The sequence below is a fragment of the Tribolium castaneum genome, chromosome 10 (assembly GCF_031307605.1).
Source record: "Tribolium castaneum strain GA2 chromosome 10, icTriCast1.1, whole genome shotgun sequence".
Lineage (NCBI taxonomy): Eukaryota > Metazoa > Arthropoda > Insecta > Coleoptera > Tenebrionidae > Tribolium > Tribolium castaneum.
In genome coordinates this window covers 7,112,498-7,137,317 of record NC_087403.1, presented here as the reverse complement: position 1 = coordinate 7,137,317, position 24,820 = coordinate 7,112,498, and the positions used below count along the sequence as shown (strand labels likewise).

The 24,820-nt window shown below is 36.5% G+C and overlaps 1 protein-coding gene across 4 annotated transcripts in view; it reads left to right on the top strand.

Moving 5' to 3' along the window:
* The window catches only part of LOC656908 (kin of IRRE-like protein 1), a 107,976-nt gene that overhangs the window by 33,414 nt on the left and 49,742 nt on the right, over positions 1 to 24,820 (top strand). The window contains exon 1 of one of the 4 annotated variants that reach the window (XM_015978232.2): positions 20,855 to 20,872. The exons of the other annotated variants lie outside the window; for them this stretch is intronic. The gene's annotated coding sequence lies outside the window, so the exon portion shown is untranslated. Of the gene's footprint in view, positions 1 to 20,854; positions 20,873 to 24,820 lie in introns of those variants that run through there. 4 annotated transcript variants of the gene reach the window in all.

The window sequence follows — 24,820 nt, the reverse complement described above, 5'->3', positions numbered from 1 at the left end:
AAAATAATGATTAGTTCGGAAAATTCATTTTTCATTTCATCGTCTAATAAAGCGCAATTAGATTATCATAAAGTTGAGACAATACCATTTATCATCGTAGCTAATGCGTACCCTCAACCATGAAAACAAAGATTAAGACGTTAATTCATCAAAATAAAGTAACAGTTGTGCATGCATACGATAAACGGGAGAGAAAAGTACTTATTTTGGGATTAGTTTACATTGAAGAATCAGAATCCGCATACTATTAACTTTTATCACCCCCTTTCTTTTTTAAATGAGCTTTAGCCAGTGTAAGTCAGCGCAATAAAAAGCAATATATACGAGAGGGCTCAAAAATTGCGATTCACGCATAATTGCCCCAAAATGATCGTTTGTGAAATCAGCATTCCGGGAATATAAACCGAATTTTTCGGTGGGCGTGTGAACGTGTGTGAGCCCATATTATAATTTTGTTCGTATTTCGTCTTGTCAGTTTGTAGGCGCCGTCGGTCTGTTTTACTATTCTCCGGTTCAGATGCGGCCATTTCGCCCGATTGGTGCGCTAATTTCTTTAGCTTGACATTCCTAGCCATTAAGGGCATAAAAGGGCTGTAAATATGTTTACGGCTTCTAAAATAAACCGGCAGGATTTATATTGTGCCTTTTTGTAAAGTCTTTTTTATTTTTATCGATATTGCGCCGAATAAGCGGAAAATAAATAATTAGGCTGTTTACTTCATTAATTATAAGCGGAAAACCGATTTTACTAATTAATTGTAAGCTCCAACTACCTACCATTCTATTCATTGGAAATTTTCCGATACTGGACTAAAATAACAAACAAAACTATTGTTGACCATTATGAACACTAACAATTACATTATCTGCTTATTGTTTACTTTTGTTTTATCGTCTAACGGACCTTTCCGAATTCAACTCATAAATTGATCAGTTTCGCCCAGTAAACGCTACAGAACAAAGTTTCTGCTATTTTAACGCTGAAAGACTCATACGTTTATATTCTCATTATTTCCTTTTATGGAAGGTTATTCAATTCGGTCCCTCAATTTCAATGAAAACAATGAAGGAACCTCATTTTTCACGTTAATAAATCATTTATCCATCTCAATTTTACGATTATGACTTGATCTGCTCGCGATTGTTGGAACTGTGTCGGCAACTGTCTTACCCCAAATCAATAATAATAAAAATATAAATTTCTGTGGGCGGCGGCTGGAATGTGCATTTAACTTGTTGATGGCTCCTAGAGATAGTTTTGAGGAAATGTTCGCGGGAAATACTAAATGAAAGAAAATTGATTAGTCAGATGTGAAAGTGGATCAGAGGGAATATAATAAGATGATATATAGCGCACCTATTGGAATAATTCGAACTCTGTTGGTGGAGATCGCACATTTATCACGTTTGAATGAATTCAGAAATTTCGCGTAATCGCCTTTTGCGATACTTGTTAAATTTATGCGCAATACAGTTTGATGGTGGAAGTTTTCCGAACAAAAATTCCCAAGTTAACTTCATAGAAATAAGAGTGTAACCTACTTTCCATCTATTTCATCTTTCATTTAGTCGAGGCATTTAAATTGGAGGAGCATTCAATAACTGGGAATGAGCATACAGCATGAATACATATTTCAAACTTGCAGATAATTGCGGTGGTTAAAGTTTCATCTATTAAATTACATTTAAACAGAGGAACGAATTAACTGCGGCGAAATTAGATATCGAGATGCGTTCATTGCCGCAAAGGTGTAAAAACAGTGATCATTTATTAATGCTGCATGAGCAGTGCTCCTCGCCTAGTGATGGGTTGGCTCTTGTGCAAACATTACTCTTCGGCTAATGGCGAAGGAAAAACATAAAATATAATGAAATCTAAGGAAGGAATTGCGTGCTATGGCGGATTTCCGTAAATTCGTATGATAAATTAGAGACACAATAACACCAAAGCAAATACTGCCTAATCAATCATTCACAAATCATTGCGTTAATCGCCTAAATAGGGCGATATGAATTTTCACACTAGTTTCACTTATTCGGCAATAAGAGAATCTTGTTTTTCGCTAAAAAACGCAATTTGGATTGTTCCATTGTCGAGAGGGTGAATAACCTGACAGTTGTGACGAATGATGTGACGCTAATGCTCTCAGACATACAAAGCGATTGTTTATCTAGACATGCTAAAACCATACCCGGTTCCGTTTTCCACACATCTAGAACTAAAACATTCGCTTAACCTTGGCATTAATACGTTTGCTTTTAATTTCTTGCCCCAAAATCCCCCGAAATGAAAATAAGTCGTGCTTGCTGGGAGAGGACAAAGATGCACTTAATTTTCATTAGCTTAACTTGACGCCCTAACTCATACCATTCATTGTGCTCCATTTTCGAGATTGGCCACAAATCGATTCCATAAAGGCAATTCGTGTTGATTTAGAATACAAATAACTCCTTTCAGGGAAGTGTCGTAAAGAATTTGTCGAATCAAAAATGTCAACTGATCCATAAACTTTGAAGAGAGCTCGTTTTTTCGGGTTGATGTGGGGCAAAAGGTGGTGCAGGTTGGGCAATATATTGCAGAGGCATATCAGATAATTTCATTGTTTTGCTCACTTGAGGGACTGGCTATCTGGAGCGTTATCGGTCCCTCCTAGAGTCACGGAAATGCTGGGATAAATCCCACAACAGCATCCTAATTCTAATGACAAAAGGATCGCTTCCTGACATGACTATTTCGAATTCATCAAAACGATTATTCACGGTGATACTTTTGAATGCGTCTATTGGGTGTAATTCGGACAAATATCTTCGCAGTTTGCCCTGTTATCTATCTATCCCACCGGATATCCCAGTTCGCGATCTTTGTTACAACATAAAACAACTCGGGGATCATTTTATATGCCGATACCGATTTAGTCAGTTCGTTTGGATAATTTTTGCCCGTTTCAAAACTTTATGCCTCCACCTTCGGCTTTAGCCAAACGCGTCCATAAAAAGCGAACATAACAACCAAGGGCCAATCGTTAAATCCAAATTTCTCAACCACGCCTTCGCAATACGCGTCAACAATATTTCAGTCAATACTGATAAATTATGTAACCTTTACTCGGCTTCCTGCCTACAGATGTAACATCTCTTAGAGAACAAAAGTACAAATTTAGCATTTTTGCATCTTTACTGAAACACAACAAACGAACTCTTGCATTATGTTCAGTAACAGAATCAGATTCCGAAAATAGCCCGATTCAGCAGTGAAAGCGCCCGGAAAAATAATTACAATACCGGTAATTGTCCCATCACACGATGTAATTATCTCAAAGTGTCGTCTTTTGTTGTTAAACACACTCAATGTGTCGGAAAACACCTATATAGAATTACAAAAGCCTATCATATCGGGAGCGTGTCATATCTGAAAGTTTATGTGCGATCGATAGATGAAATAAACCACGCACATGTGTTCGACCGAATCAAAATCTTTCATATTAAAGATTAACAATTAAAACTGGCCCCAACCCCGCATGTTTTTCTTGGTTTTTGAACTTTGTACATAATTTCAGGAAGTTAAATCGTTTCGGTCGTCCAAACTGCAGACAATACTAGTACATAGGTCAAAATAAATTGGGTTATTCGGAGTGACTTGCGATAAAAATCTGAACAAAAACGAACATCTCCTGTCAATAGGAGTAAAACCATCATTATTATCACAACGGTTTCCCTACGATTCGGTGAAATGAAGCGTATAAAATCTAGCAGGACACCACAGTCGTTGCCGATAAAACGGCCGCAAATAACCGGCCATCGAATAGGTTAAATAAAATAAGTAGCAAAAAACCGATCCGACGAGCAAAACATTTTTCGCCGTATGCATTTGTAAAGCAAAGATCGTTCGGAAGCATCTTTCTTGTTAGAAGTAATTTAACGGCCGTTGCAGTTTGTGATTATTAGAAATCGAGTACAAAGAGAAGTTTTTGTAAAAACCGCAACGTTTATGATGTACTATAATCTCACAAAGAAACTCACCGAAGCAATTTGTTGTTATTTGACTTCTTTAATAAAAATAATCAAGAAAAAGGAGGAAGACGCTTTGAAACCGCTTTGAGAATGTAAAGATTGAAGGCTCTTACACCCGATGATGATTGTTATTTTTATCTCTTGATTTCAGCAAACGCACTGTTCCTAAATTGAAAACAGCTTATAACGTTTATCTCCTAAAGCTTGGCCTTTGTGAACGCAGGGAATTTAAAGAATCTAGGTGTATCGAATGTAATATGCACAGTCCCTGACGGAAAAATCTCCCAGGAGTAACCAGAACAAAACCCAGCCTCAGACAAATCACTCAGGGTGACAAAAGCGCGCGATTAAAAGCAAATAAAATTACCCTGTAATTTAACGTAGTCCTTTAGAATCAAAAGCAGAAACCTAGAGCATAAACTAAAGGAAATCATGCTGACTACAAACATTCTCAGTTTTCACAAGTTTCTCATTAGCAACAAGTCTAAATAATTCTGTCAACCATATAATCTCCATAATGAAGCTAATCTCTGAGCTTCGAGCTCGTATGACGAAATAATGGAAAAAGTTACTAATTTCAATAGTTTTAGCTGATTACATTTGCGCAGAAACATAATCAGACGTTCTCGTTAGGCAAACCAATAAAAATTGCTAGGTACACTCTGTCTCAGCCAATCTTTCGTTGGCTAGGCTAGAACTGGTGAGATTCCCTGCTTATTTATTTACGCCCTGGAGAAGTTTCCGATCACGCAACGGCTTACCAATAATAAGCAGTTCCCTCATCACAGATTTAATAGTTTGTTATCGCCTTTGTCGGCGCGATTTTTGCCCTAAGTGTGTGTGTAGATGTCGTTTTGGTAATCAGTTCCTGTAGTGAAATTTATTGGCTTTTTCTCAGGAAAGTAGCGAGCATGTAAGCGTAACTACCCTAGGGATAATCCTTCAAAAAGCGACAAAGTATATGGTGTTACAAGTTATCAGAAAATGTTATGAAGGAAAGTTCTCGAATCAGCCGAAAGTGTTGGAGGATGTAAAAAAGTTGATAAAACTTAGTTGAAATTGAAATATCGTGGCACATTTCACACATATAAGTGCACAAGTTAAAACATTAGGGTGATTGCACCAACTTGGAGAGGAAATAAGTGTTAAGTTTATAAATAAGGAAGAGAAAGTGAAATTCGGGGGCGTATTAATTTTATAGATGCAAAATTGAGGAGCATGTCCCGGCATATGTTACCAGCAACGTGTGGATTTTGACGTATCTCAGCCGTTCAACTAACGTATACAACTCATTCTAACTTGTGTTTAATTTGCTTACATTAATTCTGTACCGTACCTTGGTTTATATTATTATACTATCCTTTATTGAAATTCTGACAGTGCTCAGTCGTCGCAAACAAATTAAAATTACCCCTTTACTCCACTAGGAGCGTGGGCCACAAAGCAAAAAACAAATTTATTGGGAACATTGCATGCTTTTTGACGGCGTAAAGGGAATTATCTCCAATTAGTACCGACGATTTAGTATTTCCGATACAGTTTTCAAATACGCGTTTGGAAGGGTTTTAATTAAAATTTTACACATTTGAAGTTTTTGCGAGCGTTTAAAGTAAAACATTTATGTTGTAGTTAAGGAACTTTTAAACTTGAGAGCTTTATAGGAATCACACTTTTTCCGGTAGTCTTTGTTCACGTTAACATTTTGTTCGGAATCTTTCCAGCCATAAAAGCAGGTTTTTAGATACCACTTACGTTTTTTAGTTTAAATATTTATTAGGAAAATTTCCGTCCCATTGTCGCGTAATTAAAGCCGAAATGTATAAAGTTTTTTAATTCCACACAAGTTCCCTTTACATTTAAATTTGTCATTAAATCTTAAAACATCAAACTCTGGCAATTTTTCTAAAGAAATTTATAAAGCGCTATCTTACTAAATTACTTCTAAGTATTCTAAAAATGAAGAGTTTCAATTTCTTGCTTGCCGGCGCACCCACCTAAAGCACTTATACCTACTAAAAGTATTACAACTGAAACGAGCTACAGGACGCTCCTTATTAATGCTCACGCAAAACTCACAATTCCTCTTAAAACACAAAGAAATTTAAGTTCACGAGATGCCGTCCGATATTCCCACCACCGCCACCATTTTCTATTTTAAGATCAAATTAACACTTTCGGAACTTCAACCAATGACAGCGACGATAATATATGACTTAACTTCGCTATAATTAATGAGACTTGAAAAGAAAACATTAATTATTTAAATCCTCATCATCCTCGGGGTTAAACCATTCTAACAAACGTGTCCCAACTAAGGCAAATTTCCGCCAAACAAACTTTAAACGCCTGACAATCGACCACGAACTTTTTATCCCAAACCGATAGCGATCATTAAGAGCAAACTTGAGGATACTCGACTGCACAAAAATTAACACCTCTGATTAAAATCAACAGACGCTCACTCCAATAAAAATGTTTCACTTTTTCATTAGGTGGGGCTTTAACCGGGTTAGCGGACGCGTACGAACAAATTGTGTTGTTTCATCTGCGTAGAGGAAAACCTACCTCAAGAGTTTTCTTATGGGGCGCAACAAAAGACGTGTTCAAAATATAAAACGCAAAATTGCCCCAGCAAGCTTCGGCCGTAATTGCCTTCCAGGAATAAACAACCATCAAAATTCCCTAAACTTTTACTTTTTGGTATAGTTTATAGTATGTATTAAAAATGTGGGAATGCTGTAACCGACGGCTACAGGTTTAGCAAAAATATCAATATACGACAAAATAGCGTTGAATTATTTAATTTTGTTTAAAAAAATGTTTTTTGTGGAATTTTCGATTGTTGCAAATTTTGTTTGCCTTTATAACGACAAATTTTGTATTTTGTGAGGAATTCCAGAAATTCAGATCACCTTGAACGATGACTTATTAATTCAGATTATAGCATTCTACGGTGTCAGTGAAAGCGTAAATATTTAATGTTACTAAACTGATATTACAAACATTTGCGCGCCTCGAATTATGCATGTTTATATGATAAGTTCGATTGTTGGTTATTATCTAATTTAGGTGAGTAATTTCTGATGAATCAGTTTTTGAGGATGCTAGTTTTCTGTTCTGGCACTTGATCGGGTTACAATTGGCCGTCGTTAGAGCCGCTGGGGGAGAAAGTGTCAATACAGCTGATGAAGTTATTATTCCCTTGAAATATGTAAATCTGCGATTTTTGAGTGTTCATATCTCAATTAGCATACTGCAAAAGTAAAGGAGTTAATTTAGTGAGGAATTTGAAAGTTTGTTATTAAATTTAAGAATTTCGCAAAGTAATAAATTGTTCTTCTTAAAGCAGGCAAAGTTAACAGAAGAAAAATGGTGTGAAATAAACTTTATTGAGTTTGTATCCATCCCAACGGAGAAAAGTAAATGCACAAACTCGGATACTTTATTTCTATTGTAGTACACCTTCCAAATTTATCTAAGGGTAAGTTATGGAAAAATTTTATCATCATTTTTCGGAGAGAAAATGTAAATTTAACTAGCTGAAAGCTTCCTTTCCCTTTCCGGCCGTTGACTTTTAGCCGCTGAGAACCCTCCACAAAACGCTGGCCCGTTTAAGTACCACGAATCAGATCGTTAAACATCTAGGAATTTTTCTGAAAAAATTACTTCACTGGATAATTTTATTTTTCTGGGTAAGGGAGCCAATAGAACGTTATCAGCAAGTCAAACTCGGTTTCGGTAGAAGAGAAATTTATTTTATTGAGGATTATACTTATCAAAGTTTGTAAAACAACTGTATACATTATATTGAAATACATTCGAAGTTTTATTCTTCTCCTATTACTGTCTTATCCAAAAGAATATTTTCTTGTTTTCTTCACGATTTGACTGAAAAATTCACGTTTAGCGTCTACGAAAAGTTTGAAACAAAACTTGGGTGCACTAATTAATCATTCCAGGTAAAATAAGCTAGCATTTTTTGCAATAGGGCGGTTTTTAGATTTCGTGTAAGCTTCCAAGGCTTCGTGAATTTCATTAAGAGTTGGTATAGTATTCGTAAAGTAGAAAAAGTTAGCGATGCTGAGGACTCTCAGATTCCTCTCCCTCGTAGCCAGTAGAGCTTCAATTGGATGTTCTGGACCATCGGCGCCGGTCAAGTTGTGCAAAGTTTTCCATTTTTGTAAATTGACGTATCGATTTTGGAAAATTTTTCTTGGCCCTTGCATGTCGAAAGTCGCCGGCACTGGCGGCATCTTACCGTTGCGGAAATAAAATTTGTATTTACTTTTTTTCCCCGCTTTGAACTGCAGATGGGTGAAATAATGTTCTATTAAAGTATTGTTCGGGATTTCCACCAAAGCGGGAGCATGCTTTTGTTTATATCTTCCGAAATAATTAGCGTAGCACAACAATAAAATGTCTTCTATTTCTTCGTCACAATACGTTAATTGTGGTGTTTCCGTCATTTTAAAGACGTTTAATTCGCGACGTTTCTCTTTGTACTAAATCGCGAACACAATGACGCATTGACTCGTTGTACGTATCTTTTATTTATCGCTTTTATAAAATTTTAGAATTTCTTGCCCCCACTGACTAAAGCCGCAATTCTTGATACGATAACAGTCCATACCAATCGTCTTAGTGTAGATAAAGGCAACATTTTTGGCATTAATTATTTAATGAAAACGTCTCGTATGATCTCAGTTAACGGCAAAAAGGGCATGTTGTTCCGATTTAAAAACTCCATCGTTGCATTGTCTTCCCGTCAAAATGGAAAATTCGGTCTAGTGGAAACCGATTTAGTATAAAACTTCGTGACATTTCGGTCAATCTGTAACACACGATATTTGTCTTCTTTTGTCCCTTTTTGGATTAGATGTGGTTATAATGGATTCGGCATATGCGGTATTAAATTTATATGATAAATCGATACTTTGTTCTTTGGACGTGAAAAATCCTTGCGGAAATAAATTTACTTACCTTTTTGAAAATCATTTCGATACCTGACATTTGTCATATAAGTTTAGTTACTTCAAAGGTAGGATTTATTCTCAAAGCGAGTTTATTTTCATAATATTAAAGTTGTGTAAACAAAAATGTCTTGAGAAGTTGTGAAAAGAATAGGATTGACATAAGCTGTCAGAGGCTAAGTCTGGATGGAGTTCCAACTCTCTGCATAAATCGGACGCAAACCTATCAACTTTGGGTTTTTATAAAATAAATATGTAGGTTAAGGAATAGAAAAACGTAATTTCGTTACCTTTATGGAAACCCTGGCGAGAGAGGGTTATTTAACGTGATTAATATTGCTGAAGAGAATGTTTGATGAGTACAAAGGTGTTAGAAGTGGTGCCTAGAGGAATTGATAAAACACACATCTTCTCACTTAAGGATTCATTTATGTGTAGCTTGAGGTAAGATCTTCATAAACAATAAATGTTTTACAAAGAAAATGTATTTTTGAGGAAAAATAATTAAACGCAAAATTTCCTTTGTAAATTAGAAAATAAGGAAAGCTTCGAGCAATTTATGGTTGCACTTAATCCAGAATTTAGATTTTAACAAGCAAAGTTAACTATTCTCATCGAATCCAACATGAAAACCCCTTAATTAAATTCACTTATGTGCTATTGGGCCCGTTCGACTTTTTACGAGTGGAATTTTTCACCGGCTAATTAAGGCACCTTTCATTTTTCCTGTCATACGATTCGCACAATCAAAAATATTGTTTGTGATTTAAGTCAGTCCCAATTAGGACTTTACAGAATTACTCTTAATTAATTTATGTAAATACGGGAACTCAAACAACTTGCAACAAAGGATGTCCTTACGGAGGGTAAAGATTTTCGAATAATTTTCCCCCAAAAAACTTCACCACATAAATTAGGTAAATATTATGCTCTCGCCTATTCTTAATTGTGTTTACAACGTAAACACTTTTGTATTTGTGTTCTTCTGGAAGCTATCACTCACTGTTTGAGAGGTGTTCAGAAGAGAATTGGTTTTGTTGTAATTGTTGCTGTGGTTTTTGCAGGAAAGCGTGGACATTCAAATAATTACTCTCGAAGACAAACAGCTTCATTACAACTACTAATAGCGATAACTTTCTAATAAGTTTACAGGCGACGGAGCACTTCCTTAATAAAAAGTGGCAAGCATTTACTGCGTCCAATAACGGCGGAGCATTTTATAGCAGAGTGGAATAAGTAATGTTGCTGATTGTGAGATAAATACCTCTGCAAATTGCAATGCCATTAAAAAAGATAATTTAAACGAAGGAAGCGTTCGAGAAAGAGCCAGCTAGGAAATTATCAAGGTAGTACAAAATTCATCCGTCAATTTCAACATGCATTCTATGGTGCACTTCAACCAAAACGGTTTCTTCTTAATTCTCTGCCTAAGAACTTCGACTCGACAGGATATTGATTTTCAACCAATTTCAAGGTCCATAAATTTGAAATGACCCACGTTTCAAAAGATCCACACATAAATAGATTTAACAGTTTACATTGTGTCCAATTTTTCTAAAACTGCGTCAATTTTACTATAGACACTATGCGCAGTTTAATTGTAAATTGTAGTTTAATCAAAGTCCCATCGTTAGACTAACTTTAAGTGTTACGTAGCCAATAACCGACGTCAGCTTCTAGATAAATTCTTAGAGCTTCTTAGCTCTCATTTTACGTTGTTCGGCGAAAAGATAATTAAAATTAAAATCAATACAAGAAATAATTGAAGTTATTCAGTGTTTTTCTAGAGCAGTTGCTCATGTTACTTGCAAGTTTTACGTAAGTTATTTATTATTTAAAACGGCATGATTACAAAGCGAAATCGAGACATGTTGTTGGTAACCAGAAATAACGACAAAGGGCGCAGTTGCGCACATGTGTACTCCACTTATTTCCCAGCCCAAGAAAAAATAGTCTGGTGCACAAATTGGATTAATTTTGCATTGACGTTCGATAGTCGAATCCGTTTCCGGGCTTTAGCTCTGTTTGATTTTTGCAATTGCTATTTCCATCGTGGCCCTTATTTATCTATGTCGGCAGTTGTCATCGTTGTCAAAACGCAGGACATACGCGCTTTTGATGGCTGTCAGTGTTTTTGTGCGTGAATACACAGAATCGAGATGTGTGTACAATGTGTTATAAAGCCATAACCACTGCATCATCAGTGTCGTTCCCGTCCTCGGTTGTCGATAAACGCAATCACTAAATCACTGACCCATTATGGAATTACGTGCGATTATATTGTCGGCAGTGCTCTCTACGTGCTCGCACAAGGGCGAAGACACGCTAAAACTGAAATATTTTTAATTGTCAGCTGAAATTTAGCAAAAAGGTCCAGTATATTGGGCCTGCTCCAAGGTTCATTTGGCAACATTTCGTTGCGTGTCCCGATTTTCAAGCAGGAAATCAGTGGCGTGCCGGGACGCCAGTGTCGGCATATCTGCCCAAGTAAACCAACAGTCAAATACGAGTCAAAATTCCATTACGTAATTGGTTCCGTCCTTTGTTTGCCCGAATTTAAACAATAATTTATCACAGAAGCTTAATGCCCGGTTACACCTTCCTTCACTATTCATTTTCCCTGATTGAAAAATCATTGCACGACCGGAATTATTTGCGGAAAATAGACATCAGAGACCGGGTTCCTGCGTTCGGTGTGCTATACTCCAGTGTGCTGCAATTTACTTCAGTTTAACATTAAACCGTTACAGGAGCAGCAGCATCTATTGCTGCAACAATAAATTACTTTGCGGATATACCTGAACCTACTACATTCATTAGATAATGTTTACATTAACAAGATAATGAAAATATATGCAAATAGCCCAATTGTCTATTAGCATTCGTATGCGTTACAATTACTTCACATGGCAAAACGAACAAACCAAATCATTTTATTTGTGTCACCGGAAATTAATTGGAACGAAAAACTTGTGAGCTGTTTTACCTTGAACGTAGTTACTAATTACAAGATCCCTGCCTTGATTTCAGCAACTCATTAATGATAAGATTGCTGAATAAGTTAACGCAGACTAGTGTCAGCATCATTAGATTGTATTGTCTATTGTTTGAAGAAGCCGAGACAAAGTTATGCACCTTCCATGCATATTAGATAACAGTTTTAACTCAACTTTCATAAATTAATAACCTTGCCGACACAAAGAAAATCTTACAATACGTTCTTGTCATTTTATCTAACCGTCCAAGCTCTATTTCTTCCAGAACGTCTTCAGATCAATCCATAAACAAGTTTAAAACTAATAAAATTTAATCAAAAGTTGCAGCACTTGCAACATTTGGTGGATGCGCCGGGCAACACAACCAACATTTAAACGCACGGCCGTTGGCAGTGCATCGTTACGATATATTAATGCATTAATTAATAAACGAAAAAATTTACTAAACTAAATGTATTGGTTTTCATTTGTGCTGTGAAAAATCGAATCAAAAAATTACAGTGTTGGTTACATTTGGTGGATGCGCGGGTAACGCAACCGATGTTTATAAACACAGTGCAAGCAATACGATACTATAACGTATTATTATATAAATAAATAGATGAAAAAAGGTTTTTATGTCTTTAAATTAGTTGTATTTGTTCTCACGTGTGTTGGTGTGCAAATAACAAAGCCGCAGGGACGTGTAAACATATTTGTTGTGTGTATTCTAGCGAATAAGTATTGCACGCACATAGGACACATTCAAATGATTTGCTTTGCCTCTGGTTTGCGACAAGCTTGTGCCTTCCATCAATGTGTGGTTTGTGGTTCTGTACACATTTGAGTATGTTGCACGTTCGACCTGGGTGTGATAAGTGCGCGGGTAGCTTTGGTGCGCGTTTGATCCAATTTTGTATTGTAAAAAATGTAGCATCGCTGCTCTCCAAATATTTACAACAATTCGATCAATAACTTAATAGCGACTTTTTGCCCTGGCTGTTTTTGTAGAAGTATTAACTTTAGGAGCAAATATTTACAAGGTGAGCTGGCCTGCTGTCTTTTTCGTTGTTTAAGTGAGAAAAGAATCGGATTTAAACTACAGGCACGCTATAAATCAAATTGTTTGGGAAAATTTATGTGCTTTTGTGCGGAGTATTGTTGACAAATTGGCGATGGCATAGTTTCGCGAGAATATATTTTTATTTGTTAAATCAGCGCGTATCGATCCGGGATTTTGGGTGGAAAAAACATTTTAAATTTTGAGTTGACAAGTTAATGTCTCTATTTCGATTCATCCCCAAAGTGCTCGATTTCGTGCGAAGTGAGAAGTGATTTAGTTTAAGATGGAGCATAACTCTTTCACCTCATTGAGCATATCATCTAGGCGTGTTTGATCGAGGAGAGATAGCGGTGGGAGATCTATAGTGTTATTTTTTGACGCAAACGCGTGGTTTTATTCGGTGTAATATGTGTAATGGATCGGGATTAGAGCAAAGACATGATTAATATCAATCAATGATTACTGTTATTTGCGGACATAACTTGGGGGTTTTGGTGACGTGTAGCGGAGGATTACGGGATTTTTTGTCGGCATGCGTGGTTTGTGGGCTTGGAGGGAATTAGCATTATTTACAAGTTTAATAGCAGTTCGAATTGGAACGAATAAATTTGCAAGTTTGTAGTGTAAACAAGAGCCAGAAGATCTGATACAATTATAGCTCGCCAGATATAAGGAATAGCGAGTGAGAGTAAACAAAGAAAATATAAGGGAAGAACAGAATTTGTACAAGAGGAGGAGAAAACGGCCGTTAAACGTAATGCAAGTTCTGTCCCCAAATCAGCGTGTATTTGCCTGGAGCTCCGCGTGTATGATGGGTAATGTCATTCGGAATTTGCCTGATATCAGGCGTTGCACGGCGGATCTGCCAAGGTCTGGAGTAATGGAGGCGTGTTGGATCAGCATGGTTTTCATCTATAATGTCGCCAGAGTCTAGACGAGAAGAATCCCCAATGTTGTCTTGTACAACTCCCTAATGTTATGGCCGAGATTTGCTCGGAGTTACTTGAGATAATAACGTGAAGTACAGACAACAATGTAATTTCATTAATAATTCCTGAGTTTAATTAAAATTTTTTACTTGTTGGTAAAAGATTTCGAGCTTTATAGCAGTCACGACAGTTTAATAGCGCGCATTTCCATGGGAAAAGTTGAAATATCGCAGCTTAGGAACATTTTGCCGTACCTTAAAAAGCCCTCCAGCTTTCGACTTGAATTATCCTAACTATCGCCGCCACTGTTTCATTGTTCCATTCGTTATCGATTCGGGAGGAAAGAAATAGAGAGCAACTTAGTCCGGGTGTTTGTTATTCAAAGATATTCCACCGAAGCTATTTAATTATGTGCGAGTAATTTCCCGCATGTTTTGAATACTTCTCGTCATGACATATTTAAACGAATTAATTAATAAAATTTACTCCATGCCGATATTTTCCAATTTATTGGAAGAATTTGCAACAAAAAGTGAAAAGGGGATAATGAGAAAATCGGCCAACTCCTTAAATGAATATTTATTAATGTTGGGGAAAAACTTAGCTTGCATTTCCCTTGCAAACTGTATAAATCTCAAACTTACCGCTAAACAAAATTTCAAATTTGAAGGAAAGTTTGCCGGAGCGGATAACATAATTTTCGCCATGATAGGAATGTAAGCTTAGATGTGCGTTGTATATGATTTATAAAGCCCTTTTTTAGAGTTTTACGCGAGCTCCAAAAACGACATAATAAACTCACTCTGTCCGACCGTTTATTAGTGTTTACGTGTTATTTGACACACCTGAGTCTCTCCAGGATTTTTATTTTTATTTAATTCAGATTTTAAAAGCCCGACTTTCCTTCGCTTTCCACCACTTTGCTAAATATGCATGTTTTTAAATGTTTTCTTTATCATCATTTAACAATCCGCATATATAACGACTTCGCTTTTTATGTTATGTTATAAGCACACAATGACCAGCCCTAAAAATACATATTAATATTCAGCTTGTTTCGCCGTATTCCTCTTATTCTACATCTACTCAGACTAATACGGGCTTATTTTGCATTGAATTTTGCATTCACTTCTCCCTCTTGCGATAATAAAAACCTAATCCGCACCCTTTCACTTTTTAATTTAACAATCAACACACCAAAATACTAATTACGTTTCCCCCAAAAAATTAGACGAAACACAGAGAACTCGACGTAGAAGTCCGCAAGATTATATCTCAAAAAATTACGGAAGGAAAACTGGTCGTAAAACAAACCAAGAATCATAAAATATTTGACAATATGCAGTAAATCTAACATATTATATGTATTACGTCCTGCTGCGAAAAAATGATATACTACTCATGTCCAATATTTACTTTTTACGAATACGTTGGTATCACATCATCGAAGAAGTTTTTGATAAAGTTAGCTCGCGCCTGAATTTTGTAGGTCATAAAGTCATGGATTATTGATGACGTGAATCTAGTGTTTGATTACCTGATCCCATATACCTGAGTATGTAGACTAATAGATTACAGCGACATATCCATCACTACGTTCTTGGTTACACTTCAATTTATATCAATATTGATCTACTGTTCCAAAATGAACGTCACAGATAGCTTGAAGAGAAAACAAATCCCTTATATATTGTAACAGCTGGCGCCACTTAATTATATATATTACTAACGTGTTGCTTAATTAGTCCAAATATATTAAAGCGTAATTTCGGGAACTGGAAGACGCGGGAAACCGCCTAAAAATCAGCGATGCTAACGAGTCACAATAGACTCGTCGTGCTTTTATTTCGCGTAATTTGGGGAAAATCCATTTGTTTGTCGAATCTCGGTGTTGTGTTTATATTAATAATAGTGTAGAGGGTGGAGTGGTAGTAAATTCCATGCAGTAAAGTTCTTGCAAATTGGTTTGCAAGTTCCCGGTCCGAGCGCTAGTAACAGACACTTGCTGGGTAATCCCAGTCATGAGGAACACGTACAAGGGGTTATTATTGCAACTGCTTCATTCAAATTAACATAACTACTATCGCCGATTCGCATTAGCAAAATCGTTTCTTTCGCCGGATAAGGCGTTCCCTGAACCCAGTCCGAGGCCGAGAAGATTCGTGTCAACATCTATTTCGCAACAACAGGAGAAAAATTGAGAAATGTTGGGGCCATAATGCTGAAAAAAGTAATGGCTATTAAAACAACGAGCGGCTGCCTGTCTGAAAAATTCGGTCATTCAGACTCTGCTTTTTGCTTCTTATCTTGTTTAGCTATGTTTATTCTGAAGTTTTCGGTCGTTTAGTGTAACGTTTAAACGACTAGAAAAGCAAAAGTTGGTAAAAATGTGCGCGACGGTGGATTTAAGAGCTCGCGAAAATATTCCAAATTAAGCAAGTTGGATACGTAGCTCTTCCAGAGGATTATTTCGTTCACGGGTCATGGAAACTGTGTGATCAGTGAAATTTACACTTTGACATTTCAACGCCGACGTAAAGATCCATTAGTACGTATGAAAGTTTACATGTTAATCCATATCACCTGAATTTCCGAACTATTACAATAAAGCCCGCGTTAAACGATGACCTCAATCGCTCATTGCACAAGTAATAACTTTGTTTGTTCGGAACTCAGAAACTAATTTTCAGTCAAAATTGAGAGTCTGATAAAGTTTGACAAATCACAACTCCACCCAACTCCTTCTCGAATAAGTGCCATAGAAAAGTACTTAATAAAGTTGCAATCTAATTCCAGTCGCTTCATATTAACATTAAAGACTATAACTAATAATTTCCGAACCGAAACTACTGAATGTATCAATCTTGAAACTCGTTCCAGCTTTCAATTTATTTGAAAAAGGACGGAAAGTATATGACGCAGAAAGTGTTCCAGAACATTTTGCTAGCAACAATAGATCTCCTGCAACTGAATTTGCTCCTCGCAAAAAACACAACAATTTTAATTCAGTAGAAAGGTCTCTCCCACTTAACTCTTAACAATTTGCCCAGATTCCTTAATTGTCTCTGTTGGAGAATTCATGTCGGCATTGTTTTAAATGCTTTATTGTTAATTTTCTTCTATCAAAGCGGGAATATTTAAGGGCCATTACTGATCCCACCCGAGAAGGGTTAAAAATTGTATGACACCGACAGATCAATTCAGCAAAAAAGTTCGTTCAGTTTTAATTAAAATTATTTTGCTTTAGCACAGAAAATGCTCGTCGTGCTCTCGAAATTTATTTTTCACTTACATCAAGTTTATTGATCTAGAATTCCCAATTCGTTCCATCATTGTTGCAAGTGGCAATTATTGTCATTCAGAAAACTGCAAATCCGAAAGAAAAATAACCAGTTATAAAGCTGAGTTATTGAACAAGATGGTACTATTCTCCGGGACTGACGATTTTTCAATAGACATATATAAATTTTAAAATTGGCCAGCTTTTCGACGAAAATCTAGCTGCGATTCATTCTCTTCATGCCAGTTTTTAGGAAGCTTTCGACAGGATGAGGGATTACGGAGTTTTACGTTTTGTGATACTAATAACTGGTCATGAGTTTGGGCAAATTATGTGGAAGGAAACCTCTCGATTTTGTCGATAGTAATTATACCTAACCCACACTGCATTCTTCCACCGTGGTGCTGACATAATAGACGCGATCGATGGACATGGGATCATGTATCATCAACTCCTCTAGCCCTAATGTAGCTAAAATCGAGCTACCGTGAACACTACTTTCCCCACCAAACCCCTCATAACGTCGAACCTACAACAAAACCATTTGGCTTCGGGAAGGTCGAACTATAAAAACTCTGTTACAGATTGCCAAGGAAGCTTTCCTCCCTATAAAAACAACAATGACTTGCTTCCTGCCGAACTTTCACGAATCGTATTTGAATTTCGATTTAATTCCAACAAGAAGCCGCAATCGTGACCGCCGAAGAATTACTTCTTGTCGTTTGAGTGAAACAAACGCGATTATCATTTATAATTAATAAAAATCTGCATTCCAGTCCAACTAACAGCGCAATTGATTCAAATTAAATTAAAAACGCTCCGAACGAAGTGTAGGTGTCTAACATTTTTACTGACGTTTAGACACCCAGTTAAAACTATTAAAGTTTCAAAGTCGCTTAGCAAGTCGCAAACAAAATTTGAGAAATTTCTTATAAACATGTCTCAAAAATGAATTTTATATGCAAAGCAACGCAATTAGCTATGCGGTAAAAATGTAATTTTAAATAATATAAAAATAATTCATGAAAGTTTTGTCGAATTTTGTGTGGGAGTCGTCATAAAAACGCGATTAAAAGTGTCGTTTTTATGTTTACAAATTGAAAAGCGCCAAAACAAAAATATTTGGCGACCTTACTACACTAAAGCAGCTTTATTACTTTTTTATTAACCAGTTTACAGCTTTTAAGCATTCAAAGTTGGAAATCCAAAATCGCAAATTAATGTTTTGTGTAAAAAATGTTATTTTTCAATTATCAGCAAGCCCGATTTTTGCGGAACGGCAATCTCCTGGTTCCACGGCGTAGGAAATTAAATATTTGTTTCGAGCTGTAGATAAGATATTTCGGAATCGTTTCCGGCTTCTTGGTCACTGTAAATCAAGAAATATATAATGTAAAACTGCTATAACAGTACAAGGATATAAGCACTCGGGAAGAATTCACAGTCCTTAACAGCGGGACGTCTTTGCAAGCACTTGAGGGGTGAACGCTCCGCTGAGTTTAGTATCTTTTGAAACCCTGATGACTTGGTTACTAAATTAGAATTGAAGGAGAACATACGCGACTGTGATTCTTTAAAACTGATCGATATCGGGAAAAGCCAATCCAATTTCGATCAAAAGAAATCAAAGAAATTTTTTAATTAGATTTCACGATTCCCGGGCGCATCCGTGAAAACGGACGGTTTTAATAAATTCGCCCCATCAAAAACTTGTTTCATTCCGTTTTGGATTATTTCTGGCACGTGATGCCGGCACGGGTGTAATACACGAAAAACATTTAAACTTCCTAATTGTTTATGTAAATAAAGGATGCGCTGACGTGAAAAACGGTATCTTATCCCCAGATAGCGTCCAAAATCGTGGACGGTGACGAGAGGATTCTCTTTCAATTTACCCCAGATTTTGGGTGACCAGGAATTTACTGGGAAAACACCACAAAGGATTTTTATCGCCATCAGCTGCAATTAGCATATTGTAACGCGATCCGTTCCTCAAAAAAGTGTCACGCTGTGATCTTTTACCATTCATTCGCCATCGAACCAAACAGCTCTGTTACACCCGCCAGAGTAACTTATTAACTCGGTCGCTAGACGTAAACGTGCTCATAATTACCGTTTATATTTCAAATGTATCACTGCAGCTCCGCTCCTGTTTTACAAATGACAAATTGGCAGAAATCGGCTATCGAATTTACTAGATTTACGAACATTCATTACCAGCACAAATAGTGAATTGATATAATCAATTAAGCTTCTTGTCGCTACTGCAAAAACCGGACTAAATTATTGGACCCAAGAAAATGCAGTGTGACGTGCTTAATAATCGGTCTTTTGATCAATTTGGCGCTGGCAAATTTGCTAAGAGTGGCGCAGATAAGTGTGAGTGTTGTGTTAATGTAGTGGCGGAAAGTTGCAAGGATGAGTCTGGAACGTTGGCAGATATTAATGTTGGCGAGACATTCTGAGTAAAGGCCTAGAATGTGTACGAACGGTATACAATAATGTGGTTCTCCACCTTACATGAACGGCTGGGTCCAATGGCATGCCGCTGAACAATTTCTGTCCATCATTTTTGGGATGCCTTTTAAATTTCTCGTTGTGAAGGCTAAAATAAGCTCAAAGTTGCATAGTTGAAAAGTTCGAGTTGGGCTTCAGATGGATTATCGAAAAATGCAGTCACGTTGTTGATAAACGCGTACTTGGAGTACAAAGCTGCTCTTATTGAATCATATAAGTCGGGAAAGTGTAACCTAGTGATGGGAAAAAATTGCAGCGATGGAACGGCGGTCGAACATCGCTCGTCAGTAATTGTGTATGTCTGTGTCGGTCCATTACGACCAGATGTCGCAATATCCGCAACTTCATTACGAACCTCTTTACAATTTCCGTACAAAGTATGAACTCGCCCTTTCTTTCTACGGTTTATGGGATATTTAATACAAAGGGGTCAGAATTATCTTTTAATTTTATAAATTTTATTAGAATTGGGGACATTACGTTTTACTCTTTCCCGCGTCCGTTCGACGGACGCGGGCATAAAACATCAACCGTCCGATATTGTTGCCCTAATTTACGCACAATTTTATACATGCGGCTCACAGCTGATATAAAATAAAATTAATAGCACCGTTTATGTCCAACGGTCACACCTTTGCCCCACGAATTTTAATTCAAATCGGCAAATCTTTGCTTCACGGGGGAATAAATATCGCATTTCATTGCTCCATTAGTAGATACAACAACCTGGCCGTTTGCTGGAATTTTCCTGGTATTGACTTTGATGTGGGGCAGATTGGCCTGCTCGATATCTTGAACGATCCTAAATTCTTCATTATCTTCCGACGTCGTATTTTCAATCAGTTTTGTTGCGAATTTCAAGAAACTACTTTATTTTACTCGGGCATATGCTCCTCATGTCAGGATCAACTGAAACGAGTTTTCATATATGGATTTTGTGTCAAAGTTGCAAAGTACTGCTATCTGTTGACTCAGAGTATTGGGATTGATTCTTAAAGTTTTTTTACAATGCGATTTGTATTACTGTATTTTGCGTCCTGCATAATCCCGTTCCGGAACTTTTTTCGTCTAATGTATATTTTATGTTCCAGGTAACTTCAATTAGACAACTAGGATAGCGAAAAGTCGTAAGTAAAAAAGAAGCACGTTACTGGAAATCCAGTTACATGGAAATAAGATTTCGGCTGAGTCCATGAAGCTGGAAAAAATGTTTCTTCTGGTTCAAATCCTTAGGTTCTAAATTTACTTTAACCGCTTACTTTTAAACCGATTAGCGTAACAAATCTAATTTTAAAGCTCAATGGTCGATATCGTACATAATTAAGAACATACGAGCAAAAGAAGTAAGAAATAGGGAAGCTGATTGGTTACCCATTAAACCGGAATTAAAGCAACTGCTTCGTTTTTCCGAAATTGTGGTCAAAATTCAACAAGCTAAAATTAACATAACTTTCTTTTCACCGCTAATTAATTTTGAATGTCAAAGTTGTCGTTCAGATGCGCCACAATTTATCGTAACGAATTTACAACATTTCATCCGTAAAATGTATGATTGATTGAAACTCAGATAATATTTGCATAACGCATTTTGCGAAACGTGCTTTTATTAACGGTAGACTAATTTAACTACTCGAGGTATATGTTTCGGAAACCAGGTCAAGCAGTGCTTTGCTTGAATAAAGAAGTCTATATTAGTTCACAAAGTTTCGTTTCAAGGGTTTAAAAGTGGAAAAACTTGCAATGTCTAATTAACTAAAAATTCTAAACGTTCGGAATTTCCCAGTTAGCACGCACGGTGCGAGTTTAACCAAGTTATTGTATCCTGATCCTCTGTTAATTCTTGAAACTTGGATTAAATAAACTGTAATAACAAGGACGAGGGTTGGTGTTAATGCATGCTTTAATTTATTTATAAAGCGCCCTAGTTTATGAATTTTTGTTGAAACTAAACGGTAATTAAGATCGTGGAGAGATTTTTCCTCGTGTTGTGCCGTAATAAGCGTCCAAGCATCCACGCGTCCTAATTTCCCTTAGCTAAATAAATTTGCTTTTATTCGCAATTATTGTTAACTTGTTGGCCTCAAAGGAAAACACGTATATAGGCTCATATGGGGTTTTTCATCGCTTGCAGAGGTGGGAAATAATTTAGCCAAAGTAATGGGTGTGAAATGATTATTCTGGCCGAGCTGTTTCGGCACGATAACGTTTTTGTATGAATCTGATGACCGGAATTTTGTGTGAAAGAATCTGTTCGTCTTTTCATGTGTTGCACACGATCAATCTTTGTAGATTACTATTTCCATTATAGTGTGACGAGATGCGACATTCGACTGACGTTTAAAGTCACTCCATGACATCAACATAAATGTGGTTACCCTTTTCAACTTTGAGACAATGTATAAATAGTTTTCCCGAAGTAATACGTTTTGCCTTGTTGAAAACATAAGTAAATAGAACGATAAATTCGTGCTGTCTAATTGAAAACTAATGTGATCGAAAGAGAAGGGAGCGGGAAATGGGGCGCATTTGCTGAATTTAATTTTAAATCGGCGAGGGCCAAGATTAAGAAAAGAATGAGCCTCTGAGTGAATTAATTAACGCATAGTGTCCCACGTAGAATAAATGTTTAGAGGAGAGCTTAATTGTTATGCAACTCATTTAACGCAGTAAATATCTAATTCTGAATTAAATTCGGGCCTCGTGGGCCTAATAAAATTTATGGTTCATAAGGACAAGTAAGTTTGAACATTGCTGAGTCGACAAAACGACCCTAAGACTGTTTGCCGTTGTGGGTATATGTCGAGCAGTCGTTTCCAGAAGGACTGAAGCGCTGAAAGGTCTAAAACACGTTCTAAATGCGGGTTTGAACGCTAATGAAAACATTTCTTGGCCCGACACGTTTGAACAAGCGGACGAAACATCAAACGAAACTTGTCAATATTAATTACCTTTCGGCAAATAAGGTTAAACTTTGATCCATGTTTCACAGTTTTCACAAAGATTTTGTGTTTCGACAACAGCTAAGAGCGATTTGCTTTCCTTACTTTGTGATTTATTTTGCATTGATGAGTGACAGCTTCTAGAAAATTTAACACCCTTTATAACGATCGACATGTGACATCCCTTTTGAAGATAAATTAATTGTTCAATTTCAAGCACAAATACTACACCACACCATTTATCTTGTTTTAAATCGCACGACGAAGCGCACAAAACACGTATTTACAGACGAGGAAAAAATTAACAACATTTTATTCATTTAGACGTTCCTGCAAGACGCTGCTTAAGTTAATTTCAAAAAAAAACTTTCGCAAAGTAAGTACTTTATGATTTTCTTTAAAAAACGCCCAACTAAGCGAGTTTTGTTAACTATTTAACTCAACAGTTTTAGCAGCTGCTAAAGTAACTTTCAACAGTAATCTCATCTTTATATCTGTTATGTCGTAAACAGAAATGACTCTCATTTTAATTGCCTTTTTCTTTGTATTTTATCGTTTTGTTCAAGCTCTGATTACGTTTTGCAGCTTTTTGTCATTTTTACCAAAACAAATTAAATCTACTGTTTCTAGCCCAGAAAATAACATCTCTGTGAGCGCATAAAACTGATGCGAGTGTTAGCTGTAATGAAACTTTTGCATATTCATTTAAAAAAATGAGTATTATATGGCCCTATTGGGAATTTAATGTCATCTATGAGCATTATTTGTGGAACATTTCGAGAAATTCACGTCATTAATTCCACAAACTATAATTCAAACTGATATGAACTTGGCTAGTCACATTTATTTCATTAACAATGAGATGCAACATCAAGAAATTTCACAATGTAAGCCCTGCTAATAAATTATCTTGCACTGCGACTCCCCTTAATTACAAAGCTCTAATCTCAACAGACACCATAAAAAATACTTAATGCACTTTTTCGAGCACAAAGTGGACGAGAAATTAGATTTTTCATTGCTTTCTAATCCTTTATCCTTGCACTCCTGTCAGCTTTGCTGCAGCGTTTTTGTCCACCTTCATCGACCACAGAGTGGGCGACTTCAACTTGTGTGATTAATTTATTACGCATCTGACGAACAATCCAATTAAAATTTAAAGAAACATTACGCAGTCCAGTAATACCAAGAGAATGCTACTTCGCTCTAGTGCTGTAACTTTTTATAGAATGAAAAAGGCCGGACCCAATCTTTTTGTTATTTAGGATACGAAGCAAGCTTGAAAATAATCTTCTTAAATCTATTAAGATTAGAATTGTGTGTGGCAAAAAGCAGGGCGCTGTAGATCTCAATTCCCATCTCGTCCAGTTCTCGTCAGTTACACGCACTAACATCTCTGTCAATTGTCATTTATATATTTTCCAGCCACTCTCTTTTTTCCAAATCTTTGTGCACAATTCATTTTTTATCGATTCCCATAATCAAATAATAAGTAATTGAAGCCACAAAATTGCTTGAAAGAAAAAACGCAACCACTAGAAAGATGACAATACGGACAATTTTTACGTACACTGAGTCGTAACTAGTTTCCAGATATCAAAACAAATTAAACAAAGCAAACTACATGCACATCCACTGTTTTTAATTTAATTAATTTTACAAGATAAGGGAAAAATATGCAAACTTGTGTTGATGTTGTAATGTATTTCTGGCAGAAAAGTGAGCCACAAAGAGACTTTTCTGCATTTGCTCTGTAATAATGTTGGCGTCCAGGCGAACTTGGTTTTATTCCCAATTATATTGTTAGAGGAGAGCCCCAGTCTCTGTTTTATATTAAATAGTTTAATTTTGCGCTTTTTGCGTTAACGCACATTTTGTGTTTAGATATTGCCGAATTAAATTATTATTGGTAGTGTATTTTCATCTGATGAGTGGATATTTGAATATCGAAATTTCATGTACATAAAGCAAACAGCGAATCAAAGAGCGTAGACAAATTGTCAATTTGAAATTCAATGTTGGATTTTGTTATTAGAAGAAAATTTTTGCTGGAAGTGCGATAATGGTGATTGGCTGGAGTCGGTCGTTATATATCGATAGCGTTGTTTTTGGGGAAATTGAATTTAGTATGAACAC